Consider the following 10,000-nt stretch of genomic DNA (forward strand, 5'->3'; position numbering starts at 1 on the left):
GTGTGTGTCTGTGTGTGTGTGTGTGTGTGTGTGTGTGTGTGTGTGTGTGTGTGTGTGTGTGTCTGTGTGTCTGTGTGTGTGTGTGTGTCTGTGTGTGTGTGTGTGTCTGTGTCTGTGTGTCTGTGTGTGTGTGTGTGTGTGTGTGTGTCTGTGTGTGTTGAGTCCTGAGAACTTCCCGGAGGTTTTTGGTTCCCTAGGCCTGATGAGGTCATGTCGAGGTCAGACTCACACCTGCAACACACACACACACACACACACACACACACACACACACACACACACACAGACACACACACAGACACACACACAGACACACACACAGACACACACACACACACACACACACACACACAGACACACACACACACACACACAGACACACACACACACACACACACACACACACACAGACACACACACACACACACACACACACACACACACACACACACACACACACACACACACACACACACACACACACACACACACACACACACACACACACACACACACACACACACACACACACACACACACACACACACACACAGACACACACACACACACACACACACACACACAGACACACACACACACACACACACACACACACACACACACACACACACACACACACACACACACACACACACACACACACACACACACACACACACACACACACACACACACACACACACACACACACACACACACACACACACACACACACACACCTGCAGCTGGTTCTCGCCTCTGTTTGAGCTGCAAACATGAATCAGTTTATCCTGACGTGGTCTACAGAGAGCCTTCCCTCTCCATATTCAGCCCACAGACAGTTTATATATATACATATATATATATATATATATACATATATATATGTATATATATATAAACTGGACCACCAGACCCCGTGTCTCTGTTTTTATATTAAATTAGGCCCTATGTTGGGGGTTAGGGTTACATTGATAATAGGTTGGGTGTAATTGGCTACCAAATTGGGAGAAATGGGGATAAAATCTGATAAACATTCATGAAAAAGGAAATGTGGGAACATATGACTGACCCCCATTTGTAAGACAAACAGCAGCGTTATGGAAATGTGTGTGTGTGTGTGTGTGTGTGTGTGTGTGTGTGTGTGTGTGTGTGTGTGTGTGTGAGTAACAGTAAAACTCACCTGTGGCTCCCTAGATTTGAATATGCTGCTGCAGGCCGTGTTTTGCATGTGGCAGCGGCGTGCTGGAGGCCACCTGCTGATCACAGATAAGATGCAAAGTCGGAGGGCTTCATCGCCTTCGTCTTTACACAGCTTTACCAGACTCCATGTAAATAATCAGTACATTTAGCGTGTACAGAGCCAGCATATCTCCACCAGACTCCATGTAAATAATCAGGACTTTTAGCGTGTGTAGAGCCAGCATATCTCCACCAGACTCCATGTAAATAATCAGGACTTTTAGCGTGTATAGAGCCAGCATATCTCCACCAGACTCCATGTAAATATTAAGGACTTTTAGCGTGTATAGAGCCAGCATATTTCCACCAGACCCCATGTAAATAATCAGGACTTTTAGCGTGTATAGAGCCAGCATATCTCCACCAGACTCCATGGAAATAATCAGGACTTTTAGCGTGTACAGAGCCAGCATATCTCCACCAGACTCCATGTAAATAATCAGGACTTTTAGCGTGTATAGAGCCAGCATATCTCCACCAGACTCCATGTAAATAATCAGGACTTTTAGCGTGTATAGAGCCAGCATATCTCCACCAGACTCCATGTAAATAACTAGGACTTTTAACGTGTATAGAGCCAGCATATCTCCACATGTAAATGGGTGAATTAAGGGTTTATTTCAACCAAACCAGAGTGGTGATTGTTGGAACAGTGGAAAGATGAACCAAGCTTTTGGTAGTTTTATTTAGTTTCTTTCCACTTTGAATGAAGTGTGTTTTACGATGATAAAAGTCCTGATTATTTACATGGAGTCTGGTGGAGATATGCTGGCTCTATACACGCTAAAAGTCCTGATTATTTACATGGAGTCTGGTGGAGATATGCTGGCTCTAACCCGGCCGGAGCTCAGGGGGGACCTACACACCTTTCACAGTAGGCTGAAACTTCTGGACCATTTTCAAGGAACGCAGATGCGGGAGCCTGTGCTCTTTACCGGACCGTCCTACTGGGAACCACACATAGACCCACAAATTGCACAATTAATCAATTAAAAACAACCAAGCACTCACACATTGGCGCCCCTTACCACACAAAACACCCAACATTAGTCAGGAACACAAAGACATTATTAAATCATTAGGTAATAACAAATACATAGTCATAAAACCAGCAGACAAAGGGGGCCAAATAGTCATACAGGATAAAAACAATTACATTTTAAAAGCCAACAGACAATTAAATAACAACACATATTACAGACCACTCACTCACCCATTACAGTTGGAAACACAAACACTTATCAAGGACATTACAGACAACCTTTATCAAAACAAATACATTAACTTTAAACAGAAGAGATACCTGGAGGGTCCGGAGGAGCCCAGGCCTCGCCTCTTTTACCCCCTCCTTAAGATCCACAAGCCTCCTGGGACTTGTTCCAGTTGGCAGACCAATAGTAAGACATTACTAGTAAGTGACTGCGGATCAGAATCGTACAATATCACAGAATACATAGACCATTTCATTAACCCACTTTCTAAACTTCACCCCAGCTATATCCAAGATACGAAAATAAGATATGAATTTGTTAATAAAACAAAAAAACCTCCAGGTACCCGGTCACACACTCCTTTTTTCAATAGACATAGACTCATTATACACAAACATAGAAACACCACTTGGCCTCGCTGCAATAAAACACATTTTTGGTAAACACCCAGACCCATCCAGACCTGACCCAGTTACTCCATCTCACACTTACCAGAAATGACTTCACCTTCAACAATAAACACTATCTCCAGCTTTGTGGGTGTGCGATGGGCCGGAAGTATTCCCCGTCATACGCAGACATCTACCTGGCCCATTGGGAGGAAACAGCTTCCCACAAACTCACCACCAAACCTCTGCTTTACCTCCGGTACTTGGACGACATCTTCGGCCTCTGGGATAACACCGAACAGACTTTTTTGACTTTTCTGGACATCCTCAACTCCTCATCACCCTAAAATAAAACTCAGACATAACCTACAACCCGTTACAGTGGACAACCGGACCAAATCATCACCACAAACACTCGTACAGAGGCCTCATTAAGTCCCAGCTGATACGCTTCCACAGGATCTGCACCTTCCCGGAGCAGGTGGAGGAGGCCACTAGTACACTTCTTAGTGCGATGAGGTTGAGGGGTTACTCGAGGCGCTTCCTAAGAGGTATAAAGGCGGAGGTCATCGGCAAGGTTACAAACAAAACCAAAACTATCATCCAGGCGCCCAATTCCGCCCTCGTACCCCTGGTCATTACATACTCGGAAAGTCTGAGGACTTTTTTACCTACTATCAGAGCTGATTTCCAGGGGCGGTGGTTGTTGTGTACCCTCACCCTAACCATCACAACTAAATGCCTAACCTTAACCCTTACCCTAACCTTAACCATCACCACTAAATGCCTAACCTTAACCCTTACCCTCACCTTAACCATCACAACTAAATGCCTAACCTTAACCCTTACCCTCACCTTAACCATCACAACTAAATGCCTAACCTTAACCCTTACCCTCACCTTAACCATCACAACTAAATGCCTAACCTTAACCCTTACCCTAACCTTAACCATCACCACTAAATGCCTAACCTTAACCCTTACCCTAACCTTAACCATCACCACTAAATGCCTAACCTTAACCCTTACCCTCACCTTAACCATCACCAACTAAATGCCTAACCTTAACCCTTACCCTAACCTTAACCATCACCACTAAATGCCTAACCTTAACCCTTACCCTAACCTTAACCATCACCACTAAATGCCTAACCTTAACCCTTACCCCTAACCTTAACCATCACCACTAAATGCCTAACCTTAACCCTTACCCTAACCTTAACCATCACCACTAAATGCCTAACCTTAACCCTTACCCTAACCTTAACCATCACCACTAAATGCCTAACCTTAACCCTTACCCTAACCTGATGTCCTGAGGAACTGCCGTATGATCTCCGCCTACAGGAGGAATAAAAATCTAAAAGATATTTTAATTCACACAAACCTAAACAAGAATACTGACCCTAGGGAAGCGCTTTGAGGCTCGGCTGTTGGTTTTATGAGTCTCCCCCACATTTTTAACCCTTACAGCAGAGTTGGTTTTAACCCGGGGCAGGCTCTGCAGCACACAACCATCAACGTGGTTTATGCAATTAGGTGCAGGGCCTGCCACAAATTGTATGTGGGGGAGACAAGAAATGCACTATACTTAAGAAATAAACAACACCAGTATGTTTTAAATAAGGGCGATGGCACAACTATTTTATATGCACATTTTAAACTCCGTGGTTCTGTAAATGGGCCTGGAGAGTAACAAGGCCTGGACCACAGCTCAGCGTCGGGCAGCGGAGAGGAAGTGGATCCATCTTTTAAAAACCATAGACCCTACGGGTCTAAATGAAAAATATTAAAATGGATCCACTTCTCTTTTTAACCCAAGTTTTACAGGATATTTTTAGAAATATTTCCTCCCACTGCTCTGGTCTCCTCTCTCCCCAGGTTTTATCTGGACCTCCTCTGTAGCGCATTATACCCAACCTTTCTTTTCCTTTCCTTGCTTTTTCCATTTTTTTCTATTTTAAATGACTTTTCATTGTTTTATGGTTAATAACTATTTATTGCAAGGGGTAACCAGGGAAACTGAGTCATTGTTTGGATAAACTTTAGATTTCGATTGTAAAACTAATTTAAATATTAACTAATGTTTTAAAAATGTGTTATTTGGCGAGTGACCATGGTATAAGCGGGTTAATGCCCTTCGAGGTGTCCACTGTCAGATAGTAATGGACGACGGCCATTAATACCTGACAATGGACACCTCGTCGGGCATTAACCCTTACGTATATTACAGTAAAGAATGATGATGAAATATTACATCTATAGATACTGTATTCTGATTGGTTCATGCTCCACGCTAATTGGTGACAATGAATCTCGTTATCTTGAAACTTTCATGATCTAAACATGGAATATTGTCTGTTTCCATACAACTATGCATTGAGAGTAATGCAACAGTTACTTATCATTTTGAGTAGTTGTATCGATTGATAGTTAGATGATTGTAATGAAATCAACAGACAATCATCTGAAATGTAATGTGTGAATTGCTTTTTGAAATAGTAGTTACTTTGATGTTAAGTTGTGTCATATTAAACAGGTGATCTTTGTTAAATGAACAAATGATCTGATGTGTATCCAAGCAGTTGAAAAAAGTGTTAGAGTTTTGAAAAAGATGTGCATTTTGATCATTGGTTGTGAGTTTGGGGTCTAGAGTTTTGAAAAATTACGTCACGGTTTTGAAATTAGTGCCAAAGTGATTGTAAAAAAATTGTGAATGTGTGAATATGTTTGGTGGCGCTCTGCTTGTAGTTCCTGCTGATGACCACCAGAGGGGGCCATGACGCCACTCACCAGCTCAGAGAAGCTGTTTCTGAATGTAGTTCAGTGACATCATGGCGCCCCCTGGTGGACATCAGCAGGAACTACAAGCAGAGCGCCACCATACATTTTAAATGGCATTTATAGATAGACAGACAGACAGACAGACAGACAGACAGACAGACAGACAGACAGACAGACAGACAGACACAGACAACAAACAGATAGATAGACAGACAGATAGACAGACAGACAGGCAGACAGACGGACAGACAGACAGACAGACAGACAGACAGACAGACAGACAGATAGATAGACAGGCAGACGGACAGACAGACAGACAGACAGACAGACAGACAGACAGATAGATAGACAGACAGTCAGAAAGACAGACAGACAGATAGATAGATAGATAGATAGATAGATAGATAGATAGATAGATAGATAGATAGATAGATAATGTATTTTGTACTTTGTAATACTATATTCCTTTATTCTAATTATTTACATTTTATGCAAATATATTATTTTAATGAATTATTTTAAAATAATCAATGAATGAATGTTTCAGATAAAATTTTATTTATTTATATATTATAAACAATCAATATTTCGATTTGCTTCGAGTGTTTGTTTCTTTTTAAGGTTTCAGTCGATTTTTCAAATTTATTTTGTCAATTTTTAAATGTTTATTTAGATTTTTTAAGTTTAAAAAAAAACGAAGGTGTTCGGAGGTTTTTATTTTTCGACGCTTTTTTGGTGTTGAGTCGATTCTAAACCAATAATTTTTCAGATCAGCTGAGAGCGTATCCCATCATTCCCAAAAGATGGAAAATACGACAAAACAGCCACAACTTTTTTATAAAAGCTTCAAAAACATAAAAGTATCAAAATCAGCTGAAATCTTTAAGCCACTCTCTCTTCTCACAAATCACCATCACCAAACTCCACCAGACTCCATATAAATAATCAGGACTTTTAGCGTGTATAGAGCCAGCATATCTCCACCAGACTCCATATAAATAATCAGGACTTTTAGCGTGTATAGAGCCAGCATATCTCCACCAGACTCCATGTAAATAATCAGGACTTTTAGCATGTATAGAGCCAGCATATCTCCACCAGACTCCATGTAAATAATCAGGACTTTTAGCGTGTATAGAGCCAGCATATCTCCACCAGACTCCATGTAAATAATCAGGACTTTTAGCGTGTATAGAGCCAGCATATCTCCACCAGACTCCATGTAAATAATCAGGACTTTTAGCGTATATAGAGCCAGCATATCTCCACCAGACTCCATGTAAATAATCAGGACTTTTAGCGTATATAGAGCCAGCATATCTCCACCAGACTCCATGTAAATAATCAGGACTTTTAGCGTGTATAGAGCCAGCATATCTCCACCAGACTCCATGTAAATAATCAGGACTTTTAGCGTGTATAGAGCCAGCATATCTCCACCAGACTCCATGTAAATAATCAGGACTTTTAGTGTGTATAGAGCCAGCATATCTCCACCAGACTGATGTTCTCTGTGTGTTTGTCTGTCTATGTGTGTGTGTTTCTGTGTGTGTGTATGTCTGTGTGTGTGTGTGTGTGTGTGTAAGAACTACTAGGGCCACTGATGCTGGAACAGACCACTGATGGGGGAGTTTTATGGGGGAGGACAGACTCTCTCTCAGCCTGCAGGGAGGAAATGAGGGACAGGAAGTAGCAGCTTGGCCCTGTCTGACCTCATCTGATTGAAATGTGTGTGTGTGTGTGTGTGTGTCTGTATGTGTGTGTCTCTCTGTATGTGTGTGTGTCTGTCTGTCTATGTGTGTGTGTCTGTCTGTGTGTATGTCTCTCTGTCTATGTGTGTGTGTCTGTCTGTGTGTGTGTGTGTCTGTCTGTGTGTCTGCGTGTGTCTGTGTGTGTCCGTGTGTGTGTGTGTCTCTGTCTATGTGTGTGTCTGTCTGTGTGTGTGTGTGTCTCTGTCTATGTGTGTGTGTCTGTCTGTGTGTGTGTGTGTCTCTCTGTCTATGTGTGTGTGTGTGTGTCTGTCTGTGTGTGTGTGTCTGTCTGTCTGTGTGTCTGCGTGTCTCTCTGTCTATGTGTCTGTCTGTCTATGTGTGTGTGTGTGTGTGTGTGTCTGTCTGTGTCTGTGTGTCCGTGTGTGTGTGTGTCTCTGTCTATGTGTGTGTGTGTGTGTGTGTGTGTGTGTGTGTGTGTGTCTAACAAAACACAAAATGTAGAAAAAGCATTTGTTTTTGTCACTTCTCTCTCTTCACCCCCACCCCCCTCTCTCTGTTGTCTGGCGTCTGCTTCCTGTTTCCTGATCATCATCAGCAGCAGTTGAGAAAACACACCAAGCTCTGATTGGCTGCCTCGGTGACCCCGCGACCTCCTGACCCTTCCAAGCTTCAAATCAAGCCCCAGCTTTGCATTGTGGGTAACATAAACAAACCTGCAGACTCTCAGAGGAAACTCAAAAAACATCTCAACTCTCAGAGAGTCCCACAGACTTCTGACTCTCTACAGCCCAGAAATCACCATCACCAAACTCCACCAGACTCCATGTAAATAATCAGGACTTTTATCATCGTAAAACACACTTCATTCAAAGTGGACAGAAACTAAATAAAACTACCAAAAGCCGCCTTGGTTCATCTTTCCACTGTTCCAACAATCACCACTCTGGTTTGGTTGAAATAAACCCTTAATTCACCCATTTACATGTGGAGATATGCTGGCTCTATACACGCTAAAAAGTCCTGAGTATTTACATGGAGTCTGGTGGAGATATGCTGGCTCTATACACGCTAAAAGTCCTGATTATTTACATGGAGTCTGGTGGAGATATGCTGGCTCTATACACGCTAAAAGTCCTGATTATTTACATGGATTCTGGTGGAGATATGCTGGCTCTATACACGCTAAAAGTCCTGATTATTTACATGGAGTCTGGTGGAGATATGCTGGCTCTATACACACTAAAAGTCCTGATTATTTACATGGAGTCTGGTGGAGATATGCTGGCTCTATACACACTAAAAGTCCTGATTATTTACATGGAGTCTGGTGGAGATATGCTGGCTCTATACACACTAAAAAGTCCTGATTATTTACATTGAGTCTGGTGGAGATATGCTGGCTCTATACACGCTAAAAGTCCTGATTATTTACATGGAGTCTGGCGGAGATATGCTGGCTCTATACACACTAAAAGTCCTGATTATTTACATGGAGTCTGGTGGAGATATGCTGGCTCTATACACGCTAAAAAGTCCTGATTATTTACATGGAGTCTGGTGGAGATATGCTGGCTCTATACACGCTAAAAGTCCTGATTATTTACATGGAGTCTGGTGGAGATATGCTGGCTCTATATACGCTAAAAGTCCTGATTATTTACATGGAGTCTGGTGGAGATATGCTGGCTCTATACACGCTAAAAGTCCTGATTATTTACATGGAGTCTGGTGGAGATATGCTGGCTCTATACACGCTAAAAGTCCTGATTATTTACATGGAGTCTGGTGGAGATATGCTGGCTCTATACACACTAAAAGTCCTGATTATTTACATGGAGTCTGGTGGAGATACATTAAGCTGCGGGGGTGTGTGTGCTTGTTATCTCTATCCGATATGAAATAACCAGACAGATGTTGGTGACTCAGTTCCAGCTGATTTATTCAGTTGTCGACATACAGACTTCATCATGAAGGACAAGTTAACGTAGCTTCCCTTCTGCTACAAAAAAAAAACTCGGGATGCTCCTATTACACTTCTTTTTTTTTTTTCTCTTTTCTTTTATATTGCACAAAAATAATGAGCGAAAAAACACAAATATGTTCCATAAAACCATGTCCAGGTTCCATTTAAAGATATAAAAAAAATACAAAAATAATAGGTAACAGAAAATCCAGTTTCTCTCCTGCTGACAAAAACAGGTACTCATTCACACACCAAATATAGCTACATAAACTCCTAAACTTTTAACTATTTTACACAACATATACAATCTGGATCTGGTACCGCTCCTCCCTTTCACAATAAAGGTCTTGACTTCCTGTCTGTACACACATTTAAAACAACAGCAAAGGCATTAAAGCAAGGCAGGCTGGCTGGGATTTGAACCCTTACATGCTCAGTTACAAAATAATAATAATAATAATAATAATAATAATATCATCAGTCAGAATGAAAATTGGAAGAAGATAGATAGATAGATAGATAGAAGAAGAAGTGCCTGAAAAACCCTTTTGACTGTACAAAAATACGCCTGAAAATAGTTCTACTTCTTGATATTTCTCTAAAAAACATGAGGTATGTTTGGTTATGTAAATATCAAAATAGGTTTCCTGCAAGTTGGTCAGTTTGGGGGTTTTAAAATCAACATTTGAGCGGGAAAAC

Source organism: Perca flavescens, chromosome 5 (assembly GCF_004354835.1).
Source record: "Perca flavescens isolate YP-PL-M2 chromosome 5, PFLA_1.0, whole genome shotgun sequence".
In the NCBI taxonomy this organism is placed as follows: domain Eukaryota; kingdom Metazoa; phylum Chordata; class Actinopteri; order Perciformes; family Percidae; genus Perca; species Perca flavescens.